Source organism: Siphateles boraxobius, unplaced genomic scaffold (assembly GCF_051911475.1).
Source record: "Siphateles boraxobius isolate OS27281-9 unplaced genomic scaffold, OSU_SipBor_1 87, whole genome shotgun sequence".
In the NCBI taxonomy this organism is placed as follows: Eukaryota; Metazoa; Chordata; class Actinopteri; order Cypriniformes; family Leuciscidae; genus Siphateles; species Siphateles boraxobius.
Genome location: NW_027509216.1, coordinates 600,344 through 625,282, shown reverse-complemented (window position 1 = coordinate 625,282; position 24,939 = coordinate 600,344). Strand labels below are relative to the sequence as shown.

Below are 24,939 nucleotides of genomic sequence, written 5' to 3'. Positions count from 1 at the left end.
TAAACGCCATTTAAAAAAAATAAATTTGTATTTTATTTCTATTAATAAACTAGTGTTGTGTCTGCAAAGATGAAATTGATGATCACCATCTCCGTAATGAACGCGCCTATAGAGAGAGTATTTATTTTCGTTTATAGTTTCGTTTGAAGACATTTTAAGCTTTCTTTATAGATATATTTCTCATGTCTGTGAGGCATATACTGAGTTTCGGTTAATTTGTGATGAGATGCGCTCCAGTTCACGTGCAATGCAAGGGACCGCGCCCGTGCCTCCATGTCATGACTCATGATTATATTGTCTGCTATTTGCTTCTTATTTAACTTAAATTAAACTTAAAGTGGCCAAAATCATGTCTGAGCATGTCTCCCGATATATTGCGCATCCTATCTTAGCCTATGTTCCCTTTTCATAATCAACATAGATGGGGAAAAAATAAAATTATAATTTTTTAACAAATATGAAACTAAATGCACTTAGTTAATGGCTACAACACGTAGCCTAATAGTAGGCCTGAATATTGTTATCATTACTTTTTCAAGTTCGGCACGAATGACTATTAGCCTAAATGTGTTACTAAATGATTTGAATGTATTTTTATGTTATATGTGTCTGTATTTCTGTGTTATTTTTAAATTATTTGTTTTATGTGGTGGACAATATTGGAACGTGACATTGGAAATATTTATTTTATTTTTACTATTTAATTTATTTTACCATTTATTTTGTTTGGCTTTTATTTATTTCATGCAGTTGCAGTTATTTAATTTATATTAATTCATAGTATGAGTCCCTGATTATATGTTGCATGTTCTCTTGTTGTTTTTTTGTTTGTTGTTTTTTAGACAAAAAAAATCAATTAACTTTGAATTTATCATCAACAATATTGTTGTTTGATTTAATAATAATTTTTCATGATGGTGATGGTCTCGATCTCCACGTCGGAGAAGTGTCTCCTCTTTGCCGTCTTCCGTGTGTCCATGGCATAAAATCAGGGCGTGGGGGAAGCGGATACTTGAATATTGGCGTGTTATTCTAATGACGATCGTTTTTCAGCTGCGGCATTTATCAAGGGCAGGTATTGCGTACACCTGGATTTCAAAGGTACGCACAGCTTCATAAATCAGGCGGTGAGAGGAGTGTAAGCACAATCTTTCGCCAACATATACGCCCGTTTCTACGCAAGAATGATAAATGAGGGACATTGTCTTTACTACCTTTCTGAAGCTTGAAAGTTGTAGTTGCATAAACTGTGAAATGGAGGGACAGAAAGCTCTCAGATTTCATTTAAAAGATCTACATTTGTGTTTCAAAGATGAACGAAAGTCTTACAGGTTTGCAAAGACATGAAGGTGAGTGATGAAAATATTTGGTAATTTGACACATTATGTAAATCACATTAGTTCCCTTAGGGGCACCAATACATCTCTTCCTGATCTCTGATCTTCTGCTCCTTCCACTATCTCAACCCCGGATTATTGAGCCATAACAGAATGCTTTAGCCTGGCTGTTTTTTCTCCAGCATCTAAAGTGAGAAAGAAAACAATAACCAAAATCTAAATGTAAAAGAAAAAATGGTTGTCCAAAATTTAAAGTATACACTTGAGTTTTCCCTCTACATATACATGCAAGATTTCAGTCATTGATAAATTGTAAATGTTTGCTTTGTTAGACATGACCTGTCTAGTGATGTATATTTATGCTGAAATATAATATTGGTTTGTGTTTTAAAACTCTCCATGTAAGTGGACCTTGAGAGACAATGTTGAGATCTCCTGCAATATGTTCTGAACTTACAACATTGGAGGTCCAGACCAAAGTCCTGCAGAGTCTCGGTGATCCTGGATCACCTGCTCAGGTCTGCTTAATTGAGGTTGGAGCTAAACTCTGTGATCAGCACTAGATGGCAAACAATACTGAAAAGAGAAAGAAGACAACTAATATTAAGTTATAAATAATTTGTTCTATGTTCATCTGCTTACCTTTACAGAGTATGTATCATCAATAAGCGGTCTTTATTGAATTTGATCTTTTAATAACAATGTTTTACTACATTAATGCTTACTACAAACCTGATAAAATGACTGGCGGGCAAAATTGAGGAAAGCCTTATTTTGCTCTCCAGGTGGGCGTTTCTATAATGGTGTGACGTCGCGTGAAAACTATGAATTAACCATACTTTTAGGTTAAATAAATTAGCTTACTTCCATTCATCCATTGACCAATTGCCAGCAAAACCTGAACAAAACTATAAAAATCTCTCAGCTACACATAAGATGCGATTAAAAGCCCAAACTTAGACAGCTCAAGTTTATAGTTAACCTAACTTACCTCTAGTTAGCGGCTAGCCTAACGGCTGAGATGCTAACGGACTTTTTCGAAGACACTAAACCATTTATATAAAGTAAATATTCAACGGATGCGAGTCATTTACATGAAAGAAAGTGTCAGAAACATTTGTATGTACTATTTGTGTAATGTTGGGGGCTAAACTTACCTGAAAGTAGTGAAAACAACAGTGAGAGACGGAGTTGTGCTGCTGTCAGTTGAGCTGCCGCCCCGTTTCCATGGTAACGCCCTCCGCTCCAGTTCAAATGCGGCTTGAAGGTTCAGCGCGCGCCCATTAAAACACGTCACGCAGAATTTACATAAACGTAGAATTGATGGAGGGAATTATTTGATAATCAGATAAAATATCCTGAAACTTGATAGATTATTAAGTGGATAGTAGCCCTGTGGCCATCTCAAACTGTAAATGGAATGAGCATATGAAAGCATTGAAAAAGTAAAACAATGTAGTCATTTATATATAATAGGCTATATTATAATATAATATATTGCTTTAGAAATATGGTTTTTACAATTTTATTTCTACACCACATTTACCATAAGGCATGGACATATTTTCTCAAATACACAAATTTACAGATGTAACATGAGGAAGAATTTATAAGCTTTATGTTCCAAGTATTTTTTTAAATATATTTCAAATATACTAGATGTATTTCAATTTATTTAACAGTGCTTCACATATATTGTGAATATATTCATATGCAGTTATTTATAGGCTATTTAAGTGCTGTTGTTTATTGGGGTCTATGGTGTTTTAACTACTGTGATGTTTAATGTTTTTATGGGTGCATTATAGGAATATTAAATGTAGTGATTGTTAACAAATGTTCAGAAATAGGCGTAGGCCACTAATATACAGCACAAGTGTTTTCAACAATATATAAACCACTAGGGCGTGCTTTTTGATGGATTTCTGCCATGCCAAATCATTTAGGTCTATGTTTTATATGGTTTACGAACATATAGGTGCTTACAAAAAATGTATTTCTAGGATGTGCAGTGACACGTAACTTTGAGGTATTTCTACAGTCTATTTCTTCACTTGCCACAATTGACTTTAATTATGTTTATGCTATATTAGGGCTATATGTGGTCCAAAAATTTCCGAACTTTTTTTGGACTAAAATTGGACTAAATCAGACGGACCAAACAAAGTCCAATTTTCAACGTCTATGTTTGGGCTAAATTTGGACCAAATCAGACGGACCAAACAAAGCCCAATTTTCAACGTCTATTTTTGGGCTAAATGAAGGCTATGACGGGCCGACTTGATTTAGCCCAAAAAACAATGTCTTAATGACGTCTGGTGCTGGGTGGGATTATTGTAAATTTTACATGTGGGGTCGGTAAGATGTTTAATGTTAAAAGAAGTATAATATGCTTACAAATGCTTAATTTATTTGATCAAAAATACAGTAAATCTTTGTAAAAACTAACATTGTGAAATATTATTTAAAATAGGCGATCTGTTTTCTATTTGAATATGTTAAAATGTAATTTATTCCTGAGATTAAAGCTGAATTTTCAGCATCATAATTATTAGAACAGCTTATATATATATACTGTATATATGTGTGTGTGTGTGTGTGTGTGTGTGTGTGTGTGTGTGTGTGTGTGTGTGTGTGTGTGTGTGTGTGTGTGTGTGTGTGTGTGTGTAACAATGTAAAGGCCTTTACGGTCACGTATAATCGATTTATTGCATCATTTCTGAATAAAATAAATTCGTTCTAAATGAATAAAATGACTGGTTTTATGTGAGGATCTATCGTTTAGAATAGATACAACATCAGTATCGATATTTCAGGATCGACAGCAGCTTTCTGTGATTAATTAATTAGCCAATTAATATCAATTTCCATTGACGTTATTGACCACAGTAACATTAACAGCACCATAGATTAAAAAGCTCCACAGTCTTCATACACACAAATATAACGTTAGGCTATAGCAACGTAGATTTCTTAAATGACAGCACCGTAATACAAATATGGCTTTGACCGACCTGAACGACGCGGGAATTTTGGAGAATGCACTATATCGCTTCTATTTGGTCCGTGGAGAGTTGTTGGCATAGAGGAAATTATCGCCCCCTGCTGGTACTCAACCTTCATTCATGCGTGTCATGTTCACGCCTTGAGGAGGCAAAGCGTGACCCTGACACGCATCCGCTAGTGGACCAGCGTGTGTATTACACGCTTTAGCGTGATACCGGGTTGGGTAACTGCTTTTGGCAGGGGTCACACACACACACACGCACCCACACACACACAGACATGGCGAGTTGCATTGTCAAAACGAAACCGTTGACATATCTCTTCTTCTCAGAAACTGGTTCTGTGGGCGTTATCCTTCTGGAGACAAAAAAAGACATCCTCATTTCAACATGAGAAGTTCTCGTACGCTTCAACTCATTTTTATTAAGTATAAGTATTTTAAAGTTAGTTTTAAGCTTTTAAACATGTCATTTTAATTTATATAATCACCTACTTATCAGTTTATTTATCATCAATGCTTCTTATTTCTTAAAACTCATTTTCAGTTTCATTCTCACACATTATGTCCGGTTGCTGTGCATTCAGAGGACAACACCCCGGCCTCAGGTGAAAATGAAATTGTGCTTTTTTGGACATACTTAATATATTTAAATGATATATACTAAGTGCGTATTATTTTGAAACAACTTCAAGTATTAAGTGTATTTAAAGATATGCTTAAGATCAATTTTAAGCTATTTGCAATATATTTTATTATATTAAATTGTGCTAAAATGGAACCACTTCAAGTACATTTAGTGCATTTAAGTGTATTTATTTACAGTTCATTTAAAATATAGCCTACTTTCATATTTCTTAAACTACAGTTATAATATATTTGAAGCCTCATTTTAATGTGCTTCACGAACATTTCAATAGCATTTCAGCTCATTAGAAATGTATTAACATTACACTAATAGTTTATTATAAATCTGTTTTATTCAGTATTCAAAATGGTATTAAAAGTGCAAAAAAAAATCTTACAATAATGTATTGTATTTGTGTTTTTACTGTAAGTGGCAATGCATCGTTGGAAATTAATGGACTGTCCTGTATTATTATTGTAATTTCACTGTACATGCAGAGTTTTACAATGGTTTTACAGCCACCGCGTTGCATTATGGGATCATCGCGGTCTGAATTTTGAATTTTTAGGCGGTTAGTTGTAAACGAACATTCTGGGACTAAGCCATCATTTAAGAAGAAGAAAAAAGAAGAAGCAAACATTCCGGGACGAAGGTAAGTTAACTTCACGTTATGTAATTTACTGTTACCCTTACATACGTATTTTTATGTCATAGATATAACGTTATTAGTTCTGCTTATCTGAGTTGATGATGACGGTTTCTAACATTTCTTTGATTAGCTAACATAAAGTCAGCTGTCCCCTTGTGGTTTAGCTAAATTGGAAATAAGTTAGGGCATGGGCAGAAATAGGTGCTTTTATGATAAGGTAGCTAACGTTATTAACGCGTCTCTTCCTCCATCAGTCCATTGAAATCAGGTATGTATGTACTGGTAGTTGATAACGTTAGCAACCTTGTTCATCACAAATTTATGCTATTTTTAATCTGCCTGAAGTAACGTCAACATGGTTCTTTCACTGTTTGGATGGATTGGCTAGCTAGCTCGACTGTCATTTAGGGCTGTCAACGAATTTTCTAAATTCGAATTTATATTCGAATAGTTTTAAAAACAGAATTTCGAAGGTGAAAATTAATATTCGAATGTGGAAAAACACGCCCGCGGTAGCAGAGGCGCGGCTGTCTGCTTTCCGAATGGGTGCGCTGCCTGGGATTTATTGCATGAATAAGATAGGTTAGATACGGCAGTTTCATTCACTGCAGGCTCCCACTGGTTTGATTATTTACCGTTTCATGTCAAGAAAAAGTTACATGATTAACGTAAAGTTACCACAGCACAGCTCGCTCGGAGCGTTCAATGTCGGTTCTATATGCTGTAAAACTTCAATTAATGTTAATAATATTTGTTTCAATCACTGAATGAAGCCTGCTATATGGGACAAGAGTCGCGACCTTAAATTGCTTGCACAAAACTCTTGATCAGCACACAACATTTGTTTATTGTTGTTGTTCGTTTAAACCAGGGGTTCTCAAAGTGTTCATAGGTGAGGGCCAATTTAGTAACCCAACATTGAACTGAGGGCCGCCAAAGGGGCGGGGGAGAAAAAGAAAAAAAACTGGAAAAAAATCCCATTTGAAATAATTTTAATGACCAGATTGCATCTCTACAGTTTACATTTATTGCAATAAACACATTTTAATTCATAACTGAGGCAAAACCTGGCGAGTTTTTTTTTAACAGAAACTTTTAAAATAGAAGCTTACCAAACAAGTCATCTTCATACATATCTATCATTGCCTGTCAGTCGCGTTTCCATTATTGCAGATTTTCGCAAATGTTTTGCGCTATTATTATAAAACATTTTTAACCCGTAACTGAAAAACGAAAAATTAACGGTTGTTGTCTTTTTAAAACGCAAAGTTGAACACCAACATTTTAATTTGAACTGGCAACAGCAACTGCTGCGCAAAAAAGTAAATATCGACAGACTTTTGCAGATTTTTGTTTAAATTAGCCTACTTTTTGCCCCTTTATTAAACATTTAAAATATTCACAAATTAATATGGAAAACATGTCGATTTTACTGGTTTTCTAAGGCCAAATTAGAACCTGGAATTTATATTTTTCCCGCAGTGCTGAATGAGAAGAGCCATATAGGCTATAGCCTGTGTCTCTGGAACCACAGCCCACAGAAAGGTGATTTATTGGTGAGTTACAGGCAAATGATAATAAATGTGTCTGAAAAAACAGCGAGGCATTTTAATTGTTTATTAATTATTGTTTTCTAAGTGTCAGCTAAAAACATATCTCTATCTCCGCTGTTAAGCAGATGCGCTTTTAGAGAGAATGCACCTTTCATACGGATTACATAATCAGAAGGTTTTGCTTTCGATTCGAATTTGTTTAAAAGTGGACATTTCAAGCTTTCGCCTACATAGGTTATATTTTGTTTCAGTTCTCGCTAGGGCTGCAACTAACGATTATTTTGATAATCGATTAATCGGACGATTATTTTTTCGATTAATCGATTAATCGGATAAAATTTAAATTAGATTTTTTTTTATTATAACTAAATAAAACCGTAAATCAGGGTATTTATGTGTAAAAGTGTACTTTAAAAAGTGCAAAAGCCACACATTGAGTTTTACTAATATCAATATTTGCATTGTTTTTAATGATAATTGCTGATGGCAAGTTGACAAACATGATTATTGTTAAAAAAATGATATCCAACATATTATGTTTTAACACAATTTTTGTTAAAACAAATTTACACAGACATGTTGTTCAGATGTGAATATCTGAACTAAAAACAAACTAAAAACATCTAAAATATATAATTCATTTAATTTTTATTTAAAATTAATTATATATAAGGAATATAAGGATAAAGAATATAATATATATTATATATATAATATATAAAAGAATATAATATAAGGATAAGTTGATTAAATAAATATAGAAAGACTGAAAACAATTGTGTGAATGTAGAGCCGCAGTAGATCGCGTTTGAAAAACAATTAAAACTTAGTAGACAAATGCTATAAAAAGAGAACGGAATGGAGGTAACGTTACCCAGCAAGCTAACAGGGTTGAGTAAAGGACACGAGAAATTATGCATTAGTGCACAAGCATTCGCTGAAAACCACTGAGTACAGTGACTAAAAAACAATATTTTACTGCTGCTGTTATTAACTGCCTTTGTATTTAATGCTTCACTTTGTAAACACCGTTTTAATTTAACCTATTTCTGCGGTAGCGCTATTTTAATCCATCACTTACGTTGCGAGCGAACTGATTGCACAACTTGATGCTCGAGACAAAATACAGACATCCCGGAAGTCCCGGGAGTCTCCCGCATATTGATTGCGGCTCCCTGATGCCCGCGAATTAGTTCAAAATCCCGAAATCTAGAGCGCGCATGCGAGACTGCTCCAAACCGTGTAGCGCGCGCGCTCGGCAGAGCGCCTGAGGGAGAGAGACCTTGCGTGTGTGTGCGTACCAGTAAACGCTCCCCGTGACGTAAGCAGACCAACTAATCGATAATGACATTCGTTGACAACGATTTTCATAATCGATTATAATCGATTTTATCGATTAGTTGTTGCAGCCCTAGTTCTCGCGCTCCATTTCACGGAGATCATGAAAGCGCGTAGGCTAGCTACTGATTGTTTTATTTTATTTTACAAAAGCACAATGTTTTCTTGTTATTATGAGTTTACACAAATAAAATTAGTTGCGAATAATGTATTATTATTTTCTGTATGACCAGAAATTATTTTAAGTATTTTGAGTATTTTAAGTTGTTTCCACTGTTGATAGGAAAATGCAAGTGTTCGCGCCGGCGAAAAATTTGAAAGGTAATGGAAACGCGGCTATTGATAAGCTTGTCATTAAGTCACACTGAATATTGATTACTTGGTCAACATACCCTTTTAAATTGCAATGGGATTTGTGGTGCTGTTTTCGGCCGCTAAACACCACTAAACGGATAGATTCATTTTTTCAAAGCAATGTACAGTTTTAACAGTTTTACAGATGTTTTTCAGATGTTATCGCGGGCCGCCAGAAATGTTTCCACGAGCCGCCATTGGCCCGCGGGCCGCACTTTGAGAACCTATGCCTTAAGTAAAGAGAACAAGACGCTTGAGTCCAAGCTTAACGATCTCAAGGGGCCGATCGAACCGTAATAACATCCGGATTGTCGGTATCCCAGAAGGAGCTGAAAAAGGAAGACCAACTGAGTTCGTGGCGGAGCTGATTAAGCAACTTTTCGAAGACTTTTCCGACCCCCCAATCATTGATCGTGCACACCGAGTACCGCAGCCAAAGCCTCCGGAAGGAGCCAAGTCGCGCGCAATAATCGCACGAATCCATTACTTTCAAGACAAAGAGCGCATCCTACGCCTTCGTCAGGGCCGTCAGCTTGAATACCAGGGGCGTAAGGTGCTGTTTTTCCCGGATTACACGGCTGAGGTAATGGAACAATGCCGGAGCGTCAGCGAGGTGATGCAAAAGTTAAGAGAGCTTAATGTGTTTCATACTCTGCGCTTCCCTGCCAAGCTTTGCATCACCTATAATGGAAATACTGGAATGTTTACGTCTCCCACGGACGCAAAGCTATACATAGACAAAGAACTGAGGCAAGTCGCTGGGACGGATCAAGAATAAATTCTGATGTGTAGTGCTATGGAGTTTATAGAGACTGTAAGTGCTTATTATCTTTTTTAGATAAGATTTGGTTGTGGAGTTGCATTTTTTGTTTTGTTTTACATTTCGTTCTTTTCTACTAGCCCGTTTTACTTAGCTTAGTTGTGAGTGTTAGTGTAATTTAATACTTTGCTTCAAGCAACGCGTTCTCTAGTCACTAGGGGGAGCCATAATGCTTCGTTTGGGGAAGTCATTTGAGCCATTGGGATGGATTGGGATGGGGGGGCTTAAAGTTCGAGGCTTAAGTTTTTTATTTGTTTTTGTTTTTGGAGGGGGAATATTATTGTGGTTTTACTTTGTGTAAATGAAAGGGAACGATGAAACTAATAGAGGAAATGCTACCTTAACCTTGGCATCTTGGAACGTTAAAGGGCTTGGCCACCCCATTAAAAGAGGCAAAGTGTTTATCTATCTCAAGTCCTTGAAAGCAGATATCTTATTTCTACAGGAAACGCATATAGCTGTCGGACAAGAACATAAATTTAGAGCGAATTGGATATCTCAGGTATATCAGGCACCTTTCAACAGTAAGGCCAGGGGGGTAGCAATTTTACTTCGCAAGGGTGTCTCATTTCAGCTTGACTCGATGGCAGATATGTCATGATTTCAGGAAAACTTAGTTCCTTGCACATCACAATGTTAAATATAAATGGTCCTAATATTGATGACCCTCAATTTTTTAATAGGGTTTTTGATCTAATACCATCTGGGTGTGTAAATGTCATTATCGGCGGTGACTTCAATTGTTATTTAGATTCGATTTTAGACCGATCATCCTCAAAGCCACCTCCTAGTATAACCTCAGTACAGATCCTCAATAGGTTGATTGAGGAAAGGAACATGGTAGATATTTGGAGGTTGCAACACCCAACAGAAAGGGAATACTCATTTTACTCGCAGGTTCATAAATCTTACACTAGGATTGACCGTTTTTTGGTTACTTCTGAACTGATACACAGAATAACTGATACACGGTACCATAACATGCTGATATCAGACCATAGTCCTGTCTCACTTCAGATTAATAAAATCCTGCCACGTCAAGGTTATCACTGGCGATTCAACCCTTACCTACTTAAAGACCCAGCTTTTGAAAGCTACCTTAATGCTAAACTGGACAATTTCGTTATGAATAATGACAATGGCCAAGTCTCTGATTCAGTCTTATGGGATACTCTTAAGGCAGTCATAAGGGGTCATATTATTGTTTTTGAAACTGCTAGCAAGAGAAATAGCAATAACAGGCTTCTGAGAATTAAAAATTTACTCACAACATTAGAACAGGCATACAGAATCTCCGGATTACAACAAGATTATAATAAGATACTGAATTTAAAATGGACTGCGTTTATATAGCGCTTTAACAGACCCAATGGCCACCAAAGCACTTTACATATTTGCCTCTCATTCACACACCGGCGGCGGTGTCAGCCATGCAATGACCATCCAGCTCGTCGGGAGCAGCCGGGGTTAGGTGTCTTGCTCACAGACACCTCGACACTTGGTCAGGTGGAACCAGGGATCAAACCACCAACCTTTCGGTTTGTAGACAACCTACATGAACCACTGAGCCACTGCCGCCCCAGAATATGAATTTGATGAGCCAGAAACTTTATTGGCGAGACAGTTAAGGGGTGTGCAAGCAAAGCAAACAATTCATCAAATAAAGTCAAACACAGCTGAGATTGTCAAGTCAAGTCATCCTCATTTATATAGCGCTTTTAACAATGTAGATGATGATTTAATGATGTTAAGAAGAGGATCTATGACATCTGGAAGCATCTCTTTCAGTAGTTTAGTTGGTATAGGGTCTAACATACATGTTGTCGATTTAGATGATTTAACGATTTTGCAAAATTCTTCCTCTCCTATAGCAACAAATGAATCAAATTTTACCTCGGGAGACCATAATGCACTCCCTGATGCAATGATGTAGTAGACGGTTGCATAGTTATAATTTTGTCCCTAATATTATCAATCTTATAAGTGTAGAAGTTCATAAAGTCATTACTGCTGTGTTTCTTGGAAACTTCTGGGCTTGAAGCTTTCTGTTTCGTTACTGTAGCCACTTTTTCAAATAAATACCTAGGATTATGTTTATTTTTTTCTAATAGGGTTGAAAAAAAAGCAGATCTAGCAGCTTTCAAAGCCTCTCTGTAAGCAATCGAGCTCTCCTTCCATGGAATCCGAAATACCTCTAGTTTTGTTTTCTTCCAGTTGCACTCCATTTATCTGGCTGCTCTCTTAAGGGCCTGAGTGTGTTCGCTGTACCACGGCGTTGCACTATTTTCTTTTTTATCTTCTTTAAGCGCAACGGAGCAACTGTGTCTAAAGTGCTGGAAAGGAGAGAGTTAAAAGTTTCTGTGGCAATATCAAGTTCTTCTAAGCTATCTGGGATGCTGAGATGATGAAACTGATTAGGAAGATTATTGATAAAGCAATCTTTAGTGGCAGAAGTGCTAGGTCTAACATACTTGTAACATGGAGTTGGCTTTGCAGCCTTGGCTAAATGTAATTTACATGAGACTAGATAATGATCTGAGATGTCGTCGCTCTGCTGCAGAATTTCAACAGCATCAACATTGATTCCATGTGATAATATTAGATCTAGAGTATGATTACGACAATGAGTAGGTCCTGACACGTGTTGTCTAACTCCAATAGGGTTAAGAATGTCTTTAAATGCCAATCCCATTGCATCTTTTCCATTATCTACATGTATATTAAAATCACCAACAATTAGGACTTTATCTGCAGTCAACACTAATTCTGATAGAAAGTCAGCAAATTCTTTGATAAAATCTTTATGGTGCCCTGGTGGCCTGTATACAGTTGCCAGCAGAATTCTCAAACTTGATTTATCGTTTACATTATATATTTTTACATTAAGCACCAACACTTCAAAAAAAGTATATTTAAAACTAGATTTTTTAGTGGTTTTGAAAATATTACTATAAATTACAGCAACACCTCCCCCTTTGCCTTTCAGGCGAGGTTCATGTTTATAACAGTAATCATGGGGGGTGGACTCATTTAAAGTAATGTAATCGTCTGGTTTTAGCCAGGTTTCTGTCATACACAGCAAATCTAGGTTATAATCTGAAATCATATCATTAACTATGAGCGCTTTTGAAGTAAGGGATCGAATATTCAGCAACCCAAGCTTTATCGTTTGCTCATCTGTATTATATCTATTTTTTATTTGTTGAATATTTTTTATTTTTTGAATATTGAAAAATTACATTTTTAACCTTAGATCGGTTTGGACGTTTTTTGGATTTCCAAATTCGGGGAACAGACACAGTCTCTATATGATGATATCTAGGTGAAAGAGGCTCTATGTGATGGGATTTATCTGACCTTGGTGACGCGAGGCCGCTAGCAGACGGTCGGTTTAGCCAGTTTGTCTGCTTCCTGACCTGAGCCCCAGATTGTCATGTTTTGTCTCTAAGACTATGAGCCAAATTACTAGAGAGAAGAGCAGCACCATCCCAGGAGGGATGAATACCATCTCTTTTCAACAGGTCAGGTTTGCCCCAAAAACTTTTCCAATTGTCTATGAATTCTATATTATTTTGCGGACACCACTTAGACAGCCAGCCATTGAGTGATGACAATCTGCTAACTATCTCATCACTCCTTCGAACAGGAATCTCAACAATGGTGACAATCAAAGAAAATATCCAGATAATCTGTTTATCAGATATTAATGCCGCAATGCATGCTGGGAGATATCGGTGAGTTTTGATTGGTGGTACCCAGCATGCACTGCAGCATGAAGCATTTCATTGATTGTCACCATTGTTGAGAGTCATACGCTGATTCTTGATGTCTAAGTAATAATGTAGAGGAAAAAGATAAATGAACTAAATGTTTTTAAAATCCTTTTCATTGTTTGTTTAACACTGTTGGATCTCATGCTGTCTAGTCACATAACTACTATAATTAATGAATAAAATAAAAATTAAAAAAAAATTTTACCCTAATAATAAAAATAATAGACACTAAGATAATTATTTCAGGCCACAACATGATGATTACATCGTCAATAAACAGCCAACATCACCTGATCTCATTTTCTCTTGTTTTTTATTTTATTTTGCCATAATAAATGTGTTTTATAAACTCTTACTTACAACAGCCAGAGAATATGTAATATGTAGAGAATGTAATATTTAATGAGTCATGGGCCAAGAGCCCAACTAAAGCAAACACTAACCACTATCATGGTGACTTAAAATACAACTATTTATTTCATTAAAACGGAAATAATTTTCCATTTAGGAAAACTAAATTTGGACAATCAGCTTTTTCATTTGCAGTGGTTGAAAAATGGAACTTAATCCCACATTACATTAGAGATTGTGCAAGCCTTAGTAGTTTTAAAAAGTCCGTAAAGACTTGGCTGAAGGCGAATCAAATATGTGATCATTGACTCTTTATTGTATATTTGTATTCTGGTTTTTATGTGAGTACTGTGTGTTTATGTTGTCTTTTTCTTTTTTTCTTTTTTTCCCTTGCCCGGGGACCACAGATGTAAATTAGCCGTATAGCTAACTCTGGTACAGGGCTTGAACTGTGCATGGTCCCTGATAAATAAACTAATAAATAAAAAATAAAAAATTAAATAAAGTAAATCTGGTTAATAATTAGTGAAGCTGGTAATGTTGTTTCTGGAGTTGGTTAATCCTCCTCTGCTGAGATCTTCAGAGATTTAATGTCTTCTTTTCTCTTCAGTTTATTTCATCTAAGGCTGTGGCTGAAGTCAGTTGTAGTTTTTTGCACAGGTCCCAACAAGAAATTTATGCAATGGTCACAAACTAAAACACAAATCAAAAAAGGCACCAAGTGAGCACAGTGGCAGTTGATACATGCATGGCTGTTGCTGAAGAGGTAAAAGGTACAAATGTATCTTTTGTAGAGGTAAAAGGTACAAATGTACCTTTTGTAGAGGTACATTTCTACAAAATGTAGAAAAATCAGTTAATAATGTCTAAGAATCTATTAACAATTTCTTATAGGTAATACATTTTTATAGCTGTGTGTATGTATGTGAATATATATATATATATATATATATATATATATATATACATATATCATTGCTTTAACATAGTTCTAAAATTTCATATTCATTTGCTGACATCACAACAATCGTCAGCTGTGATGCACAAAAAACAGTCACACACCTTTGCTAATTGCTAACTGTGATTGGAAGCTTCTACTGCTACTTAGAAATATATAAAAGGCCTACATAGAATTCCAGTCTTACCATTACAAAAAACAAAGTTGTCCATTAAAAAGACAAATGAAATCAATGATGAACAATGGCAAGATCTAAAAGAGGTAAGGGAGCATTGAGGAAAGACTTGTGGGAAGCTGCTGGAGGAACAGAGGAGATAAAAAAAATATAGTAAATGAAGACACTACTCAGAAATCCCCTATATCTGGCACACACTATCCAAACAAATATTTGGAAAAAATACTCCAAAAAATAGGCAATGGCTTTTTATTATATGGACATTGAGGATATGGAGCCATTGACTTCCATGGTATTTATTTTTTTCTAAGTCAATGGCTCCAGTTAACTGTTTGGTTACTGACATTCTTCAAAATATCTTCCTTCGTGTTCAGCAGAAGAAAGAAATTCATACAGGATTGAAACAACTTGAGGGTGAGTATACGATGACAGAATTTTCATTTTAAAGTGAACTATCCCGTTAACTTTAAAGCACAAGTGTCTTTAATGAGTGTAGTCCTACTCCATGTTATTTATCTTATATGAGAACTCCTTAACTTTGTTTGTTATAGAATATTCATGAGGTGTCATCTATAATTTACTCCAATCAAAAATATGTTTCTTGAACAGAAAGTTCAATGTATTTGTAACAGCAAGAATATATTTTGTTTGGACAATGGAGCATAAGCAATTATTACATCCATAACTTATTTTTTTTTTTATCCAGCCTAAATTGGGAAGTAGCACTTCAAGTGTCTCTAAAGTTCTCTGGGAATTGCATACAATTAAATATTGGCTAAACATTTTTAAGTTCTATAAAACTAAAGATAACATCATCTTTGATCAATTCCTCAAGCAAAATTCCCAAACCAATTGTCATTAAAAAGACAATCCTCCTTGAGGAGGAAGAAATTATTTTTGTACAAACTAAAACCTATTTATGAGTGTACAAGTGTTATTGATATGTTATTAACATTAAAATTGCATTTTAGTAAAAACTCTGGTGCCTTTTGAAATATAGCATTTGGTTTTACAGTTATAAGACTGTAACTACTTATTTCACTGTATAACGATGATATTACAAAATCCCAATACCAAGTTCACAATTGTTATTATATTAAAAAAACAGGATGGACATTAAATCAAACTTTTGATTGTTTAACTTTTGTATGTTTTCTCAAATAAAGGGATGTCATGAGCTAACTGTGTGCACTTAATTTATTTTTCCTCTATGAAAAACATCACAAAACATGCATTTCTTAATGTGAATGGTCATTACTTGTGAAATCAAGTGAATAAATAATGGACTAATTTGATAGCTTTGTCAAAATTCTTCTTTTAATATCAATTAGAAAAAAAAAACTGTAGAAAACCTGTAAAAATGTTCCAAGGGTTAGCGAATAAATTCCAGGTGGTGTGACATCATCAGGTCACATGACCAGTAAGTTATATAGATTTGCATATTTCAAAAATTCATTAAAAATAGACGAAATGACATTTTCTAAATCCAAGTCGTGTATGATGTGTTTCAGGGGTTAGTGAATAAATTCCAGGTGGTGTGACATCATCAGGTCACATGACCAGGAAGTTATTTAGATTTGCGTATTTCAAAAATTCATTAAAAATAGACGAAATGACATTTTCTAAATCCAAGTCGTGTATGATGTGTTTCAGGGGTTAGTGAATAAATTCCAGGTGGTGTGACATCATCAGGTCACATGACCAGGAAGTTATTTAGATTTGCGTATTTCAAAAATTCATTAAAAATAGACGAAATGACGTTTTCTAAATCCAAGTCGTGTATGATGTGTTCCAAGGGTTAGCGAATAAATTCCAGGTGGTGTGACATCATCAGGTCACATGACCAGGAAGCAGAGGTGGAAAGTAACGAATTACATTTACTCGCGTTACTGTAATTGAGTAGTTTTTTTGTGTACTTCTACTTTTTTAAGTAGTTTTTAAAATCTGTAATTTTACTTTTACTTAAGTATGTTTTGTTTGAAGTATTGTACTTCGCTACATTTTAAAACATATCCGTTACTGAGTAAAAAAAAAAAAAAAAAAAAAATGCTTTGGGTGAAAACATCGCGCTCCGGAAACTACAGCATTGATTGATTGAAGGGCGGGAGAACAGACGCGCTAAAATCACAAAACCATATGGAGAAGGTGACGGACAACTTAGACAGACAGTAATGCAGACCAGCTGAACGCGAAATGCTGTCGAAATCTCACTCGCACAAATACCGGTATGTGAAGCCCTGGTCAGTAAAAGAATACTTTGGATATAGAAAAAAAATGGAATTTACAGTAGGCTATAGGCTAATGCAGATGTCGCGTAAAACACGCAAACTGGTAGATGTATGGATGAATAAATCGAAAGTAAAGCTGTACAATAAATCCAATCGCGACATGATCTGTGAATATTAAAGCACAAAAGACTGCTATGTAAATATATAATCTGCTTGTTCTGCGTGTCTCTGTGTGAATGAGCTCTTGCTGTTTCGTCTACTTACTACTCAAGTACGCGGCGCGCTCATGCTGTTTTCAGCATCTCACAAACAATACGAGGACATGAATACATGAACATTTCCAGAGCTGCACTGAGAGAACGCCTAATGAGCATTTTCATAATTTCATAATTTGAGAAAAACCATTGTCAAATACACTCTGAAACAGGACTTAACAACCCGTCAAAATAAAAGTTCTGTTTTACTAGAAGAAATTATGACAGATATATTACTATTTTAGGCCTACAATATAATGTATTTACTTCTCATAAAAATATTAACAAAAACAATAATAATACTACAATTTATTTAAACATTATTTAAGGAATATATATTATTTGTCCATGGTTTGAGTAAATCTTTTTTGTAGCACTTTGCCAAAAACTAAAAGGATAAAACGTTTGCTAAACTTTTATTTGATTACCACAGTTTTTGATAAAATATTTGTATTAAATCATAAAAAGAAAAACATTCTGAATAAGAAACATTTAATAGAACTCTATTTTTAAACATTTTAATAAGTTATCAATGATAAAAAAATAAGTTTTTAATCTAATTCATAATCAATTATTGAAATTAGTTGATTAGATATGTTTTATTGAACACATTTTTTATTTATTTAATTTTTTAATTTATTTTGATTGGGACAGTGCATTTTAATGAACATAACATAGAGTACATGCATGTAAAAATGCCGGATTTTAGCCAAAGGCTAATTTCCATCCGTAGTCCCACGGGCCAGGATCATAGAACTCACAAAACATTGCAAAGTAAAATTTTACATCTACAGTCAATTCATAAATTAGCTACATCCTATATACAATATTCACACAAGACTACATTCAATTTCACAAAAACACTCATCCATATACACGTTACAACAAAACAAATAAAAAATAACAAAATTAAAACACATAAAACCTACATACTAGTGTGTGCAGCTTTGATTTGCCCATAGCCATTTTTTCAGCTGGACTTTAAACGAGCTATATCTGGATCATTCTCTTAGTGTTCGAGGAAGACTGTTCCACAGGTTCCCACCCCGGACAGACAGGACCGTCTGACCGAAGGTGGTACGCCTGTGAGGTATTATCAAGTCTCCTCTAATAGAGGCTCGTGTGGTCCTTAGAGAATTATCTTTCGATTTAATGAAGTCCTTCAGAGATGGCGGAGCGAGGGAATGAAGGACTTTATATATCAAACAGGCCATCTTTAAATTAATCATATTTTGAAAATTTAATAATCTATGTTTCTTTAGCACTTGACAGTGGTGGTGGGACAATGTTTTTTTGTCTAATGTTTTTAATGCCTTTTTATATAGACTTTCTATGGTTTTAAGTGTTGTGGGGCAAGCAAGAGACCAGGTTGTCAAACAGAAATCAAAATGAAGAACAATCATCGAATAAAAATATGTTTTAGCAGCACCCATAGATAAATTATTTCGAATGTGCCAAAAATTTTGAAGATTAAATTTGACAACCTTCGCTACTTTTTTTACATGACTTTTGAAGCAAAGCGTTGAATCAAGGACTACCCCAAGGTATTTGAACTCTGAGACCAGGCGAAGTTCCTCTCCGTTCAGGAAGACGTTTGATCTACTTACTTCGATATGGCGTTTTGAGAAGTACATGCACACAGTTTTTCTGGTGTTCAACATGAAACATGAATTCCTGAGCCATCCTGCACATAAGATAGGGCAGCTGTGAGATCAACAGCTGCTTGTTGGATGGTTTTTGCTTGAGTGTAAATTACTGCATCATCCGCATACATCTGCGAGAAGACGTTTGGGCATGAATTTGGTAGGTTATTGATAAAAAGAGAGAATAAAACTGGCCCAAGAACAGACCCCTGCGGGACACCAACTCCAGAATCTAAACAAGGAGACTTGACACCATCTACTACTACGTACTGTTTCCTGTGGGACAGGTAGGATTTAAACCATAAAAGTGCTTGATCAGAGATGTTAAATTGAGTCAACCTGGATATTAAGATCTGATGGTTAACAGAGTCAAAGGCTTTCTTCAAATCTAAGAAGACAGACACGACACAAGGACTCTTGTCAAGCAGACCTTTTATGTTTTCTGTTAACACACACAGGGCACTATCGGTGGAGTGATGGGTCCGAAAACCAAACTGTAATGGATGTAGTGAAGGTTGGACATTTTCCAGATGAGCCGTCAACTGTCTGACTACCCATTTCTCTGCTATTTTGGATATAACTGGAAGTATGCTGATAGATCTATAATTAGACATGTCTGTTGTAGCACCAGATTTAAGTATTGGTGTCACTGCAGCTACTTTCCAATCTGCAGGGACTATAGAATGGTTAAAGGACATATTAAGAAGATGGGTTATTGGATGTATTAAATAATCCTTATACTCTTTAAAAAAATGTGTATTAAGGTCAAATGCATCAAGAGCTTTTGAATTGTTCATACCAACAATAATTTTTGTTACTTCATAGTCTGAAATTTCAGTGATTTTGAATACAGGCTGATGTGGATCAGAGACATTGTCAGAACACAGAGGTGGATCAAAATGCTGCGTAATCTCTTTCACAGAATTTATAAAGAAACTGTTAAAATTGGTGGCTATGGAAGATGGATCTTTTAATAATAGAGTCATTAATTTGAAGCTCCATTTCCTTATTGTTTTTTATTTAGATGTCTACCAAGCAGTTTGTTTAGATTTTGCCATACAAATTTTCCATTGCCATTTGCATTCTCTATTATTTTAATGAAAAAATTCGCTTTCAGACTCTGTGTTACCTTATTTCGCATATGGATAAACCTTTGACGGTCTGTTGTTAGACCTGATTTTAAAAATTGCTTTAATATCAGGTCTCTAGCTGACATTACGTTTTTGCATTCTGTGTTCAGCCATGGCAAGTGGCACCTTTTTTTACGTCTATATCTCCCTCTACTCAAATGAGTTGAGATAACATCCTTCAGAGATTTAATAAATTTACTGGTACATAATTCAGGATTGTCATCATAAAAAATTGTATCCCATTCCAGAGATGTCAGGGCTATGGCCACATTTTGTCGTTGGCTGTTAGGCATTAACTCATAAGGAGACCTGCTATTTGTGGGGTTAAGGAAATCATTATTAGCCCTCGACTTTGGCAATTTCCTAGAAAAAAGTATAATATTATGGTCTGAGAGACCAGTCAGGAAATTGTATGATCTAATTATCCTTTCGGTTCTGTTGCTGAAAAGTAGATCTATTGTAGTTTTAGAGTGTTTCGTAATCCTTGTTGGTTGCTGAACAAGTTGAGAAAAATTAAGATTATCCGTTGTATGCTTTAGTGTTTTCGTATCTTTCTTACAGTCCCAATTCACATTGAAATCTCCAATTACAATAACTTCATTGGACTTGTTGTGTGTTGTATGATGTTTAAGTAGTGCCTGCAGTTGTTCATTTATTTAACTGTCATTTTAACTGATGATAATAATAACCATAATTTAATAATACAGTTTATATAAACCGTGATATTTTCTGAGACGGTTATCATACTGTGAAACTCTCATACACCCCACCCCCAATGTTAAAAAAGTTACTCAGCAACTTTTACTCAGAGTAAATTTTAAACGAGCTACTTTTTACTTTTACTTGAGTAGATTTTTAGACCGGTACTTTTACTTGTAATTAAGTAAAATTTTATTGAAGTAATAGGACTTTTACTTGAGTAGAAAATTGTTGTACTCTTTCCACCTCTGCCAGGAAGTTATATAGATTTGCGTACTTCAAATATTTATTAAAAATAGACGAAATGACGTTTTCTAAATCCAAGTCGTGTATGATGTGTTCCAGTGGTTAGCAAATAAATTCCAGGTGGTGTGACATCATCAGGTCACATGACCAGGAAGTTATATAGATTTGTATATGATTTATTTCATTTAAAACATTTATTTTAATTACATATGTATAACAGATATATTAATCATATAAAAGTTACAAATTGGCTTTATCTATTTTTAATCTATTTACTTACATCAAATACATATGTAAAAGGATCACGTTTTTAATGTTTTTGTGGAATAATGCACTTACTTATCCAACTTTGTTGACGATTTGGCACTTTTGAGACACTCCCTAACTTGAAGTGCCCAAGTGGGGAGCGTTTTGAGGACTTTTTCACTTCCAATTCTTAAAACAATTACATCATCGAATAATATTAAAATTCACTTTTGACATTATGCTTTACAAGGTGACCTAGACGAGATACAGCATCATCCGCGACTATTAAGCCATTACATATCAATTAATGCTGCAGAAAAGATCGAATGTCTAACGAATGTCCAACATAAAACCTACTTAACCGAACCCTTTAAAGGGATACTCCACCAGTTTTTCTTATTAAACTATGTTATTCCCTTAACTAAGACGAGTTGATACATACCTCTCTCGTCTCAGTGCGTGCACTATATCGCTCTGTATTGCCGCAAAACTATGTTACTCGAGTAGTGTAACTTGACCTGGGCTGGTGACACAAAATAAACCGTTGCGCTTTTCTAAGCGTTTTAAAATTGATGACTATATTGTATGGCGGAATACCATAACAAGTGCTTTTGAGCACTTCGACTTGGCGCAATAATATCTTCACTCGTGAAAAGTCCTCTTACCGGCTCCCGCTTCCTCTCCCTCTGACATTTCCGTCAATACAACGAGAGGAAGCGGGAGCCGGTAAGAGGACTTTCCACGCTCTTGGCAGCCCCTGGTATAAAAGCATCTGTTTACGTCAAAACTACTGTAGCGAGTCAGGAGTTGGAATTAGGAGTATTGAAAACGGATATATATATATATATTAGCATATAGTTAGCATAGCATTTATATAGTTATTTAGATTATTTCATGTAGCCTAGGTAGTTAATCTCGGCTATCGCTCCAGTGTGCAACCTGCATTTTACGTGGGATTGCTTCTCCAACGCAATGGAGGTGGAAAAGGGCTTCTCCACACAGCTCGCGCTGCCAAACGCAGCTCTTCCTGCATGAACTCCACCACCGCAGCGGCGTCATGATGTGAGTGAGCATATATTTTTAATCACAATTTATGTTCCTTCTTATTAGGCTAAAGTTAATTAATCCTCTGGTCTCGACAAACGCGCCGGCGCGATTTGCTGATTATTTTTTTCACATAGCAGCAAAATATAATGAACGTAATAGTAATAATAATCCTGGAAAAAATTACCTCAAAATGACTGAATATAAGAATAATCGGATGCCGATCGCGATGCGGGAGTTAAGACCGCAGTTTGAGCTGGTGTCCATAGACAATTCACCCTCCTCCACTTCAGGTGAAGGTGGGGGAGAAAAGTTCTCGACTTCAAATGACCGCTCTGTTGCAAAGCTACTTGCGTCACTCCATTTTAGCTAGTTTGACAGCAGCTGTCACTGCGGGTCTCAGGTGCACGCCCCCCCGCTCAGCCCCGCCCTCGATTCGTCGCCTCTATCTCCGCTGGGCTCTGCCCACTTTTCCAGCATTTTTCAAATATTGCCAGTGGGTGGAGTCAGGCTTTGACCAGGGGTTTAGTTACCCTTTAAAGGCGATTTTCTCAATGTTTCGATTTTTTGCACCCTCAGATTCCAGATTTTCAAATAGTTGCATCTCAGCCAAATATTGTCCTATCCTAACAAAGCATACATCAATGGAAAGCTTATTTATTCAGATTTCATGTGATGTATAAATCTCAATTTAAAAAAAAATGACCCATATGACTGGTTTTATCATCCAGGGTCACATATGTACATTTTATGTAGCTACTGGTGTTATTGTTGAATACATATTTCTAAAATTGTATGATGTTTTTGTTGAGTTATTATTACACAATACTTTTTTCTTGAATCTTGCCCCTGACAAATAACCAAAATTACAAAAAAAGACTAAAACTAACACTAAAACTAATAAAAACTAAACTAAAACTAAGCATTTTCTAAAAATAAAAACTAAACTAAACTAGCAAACCCACTTTAAAAACTAATTAAAACTAAACTGAATTTGAAAACAAAAAGTCAAAACGAAATAAAAATAAAAACTAATGAAAAATGCAAAACTATAATAACCTTGCTCCATTGGAGCGGTCTGTCGACACAGGTGCACCTGTGTCCGGCGGCCGCTGCCTTTTGGGGGGACCATGGCATGCACGAGGGTAATCCAGACCATACTTGAGCACCGCACTGCATCCAACCTCACCCTCCGGGGTACGGGTGTCGTAGCGTGCGTGATCGGTCTGGCGATGTCCACCTTGGTGGTCCAGTAGCGCCTTAGTTGGCTCAGCCTGGTTGGTATGGCGGATGCGGACAAGGTTCGGTTCCTGGTCTCCCCAATCTCCCAGGTTGGGCTGGTCGGCAACGCGGTGGAGAACTGCATCCAACAGTTCTCTGCCGCTCAAGCGCAGACGGAGGTCATCCGGCACATCCTGCCCCGGTGGCCAGCTGCTGCCTCCACCCGCCGCCGGTGGCAGCTCCTCCGCCTGCTCGTCGCCGTGGCCGTTCCCCGGCCGCCGCTCCTGCTGGCCCTCCACAGCAGCCTCCACCCAGGCCTCAGCATGGAGCCGGCCGCAGTAGAGACGCCCAGCCCGCTCCAGGCGCTGCCAAGCCAGGCGGCAAGCGACAGCGAAAGCATTCCGGAGCGGGCCGCCCAGGAATGGATGAGATGCTCTTGGAGTGGCACGATCACTCCCTCCCCCCGGGTGAGGGCCGGGTGGAGCCTTTGTTAGTGTGTGTTTCTGTTCCGCCCCTGGCTCCCTAAAAAAAGAAAAAAAAAAGCGGAGCAAGCGGTACGCACACTTCAAAGAGAGAGCAATTTCATCTGTTCCTGGGTCCCAAGAGGGCCAGTCTGGCGGGTGTGACCCTGTATAGCCTTACACCCCTCAGCTCCCCCTTGGTCGCCAGCAGGCAGCTTGGTGCATTCGAGGACCCGGTCATCCGCCTTCTCACGCGCCCCCTGCCGCTAGTGGAGACAGGTAAGTGTTGCACAGCACACTAACACCACTCTCTCTACTTTCTAGCTGCTCTCTCACCACTCTAGCTGCCCCACCTCAGGCTCGGCTACCCCGCTCAAGTCAGTGATAATCATCACATTAGGTGTTGAGCAGACGTGCTCCTGAAAATTCAGTGATATTCATCATACCGAGTGTTGAGCAGTGCTCCTGACTTGTGCGTGCTTATCTTATCCTGCTGGCGAAGGATTTGATATAGCCGCTCCTCCAGCCGGTACGAAGGCCAGTTGTAAACTCGTTCTTCGTGCTACTAGGTGGTGGGTCGTGACCATCTTGGCCCAAGATTGGTCTGCAGCTCCGACCTGAAAGACATGTGCGTCAGATCTCTACCTTCTGCACCGCAGGCCATCCTGTGTGTTGCGTGTAAGGGTGGAGTATCAGTACAGTGTCCTTCCCTTCGAGTGCTCCAGAGCCCGTTGGGTCCTCAGGTCAACTGGAAGAGAGTAATCTCGCCCACGGGCTGAGTATCTCTTTTTCAGTTTTGGAGATGGACTCGGTCTAACACGTCTCTC

The 24,939-nt window shown here is 36.8% G+C and overlaps 1 long non-coding RNA gene and 1 pseudogene across 2 annotated transcripts in view; both read right to left on the bottom strand.

Annotated features, from left to right (window-relative positions):
• LOC143731495 (butyrophilin subfamily 1 member A1-like) overlaps nucleotides 1-24,939 on the bottom strand; it is a 329,271-nt pseudogene that overhangs the window by 114,750 nt on the left and 189,582 nt on the right. The window lies entirely within an intron of this gene.
• On the bottom strand, nucleotides 1,205-2,617 carry LOC143731493 (uncharacterized). The gene is made up of 3 exons (XR_013200770.1): nucleotides 2,495-2,617; nucleotides 1,795-1,913; nucleotides 1,205-1,522 (listed from the first exon to the last, which is right to left on the bottom strand). It is a non-coding gene; the product is annotated as an uncharacterized LOC143731493 (long non-coding RNA).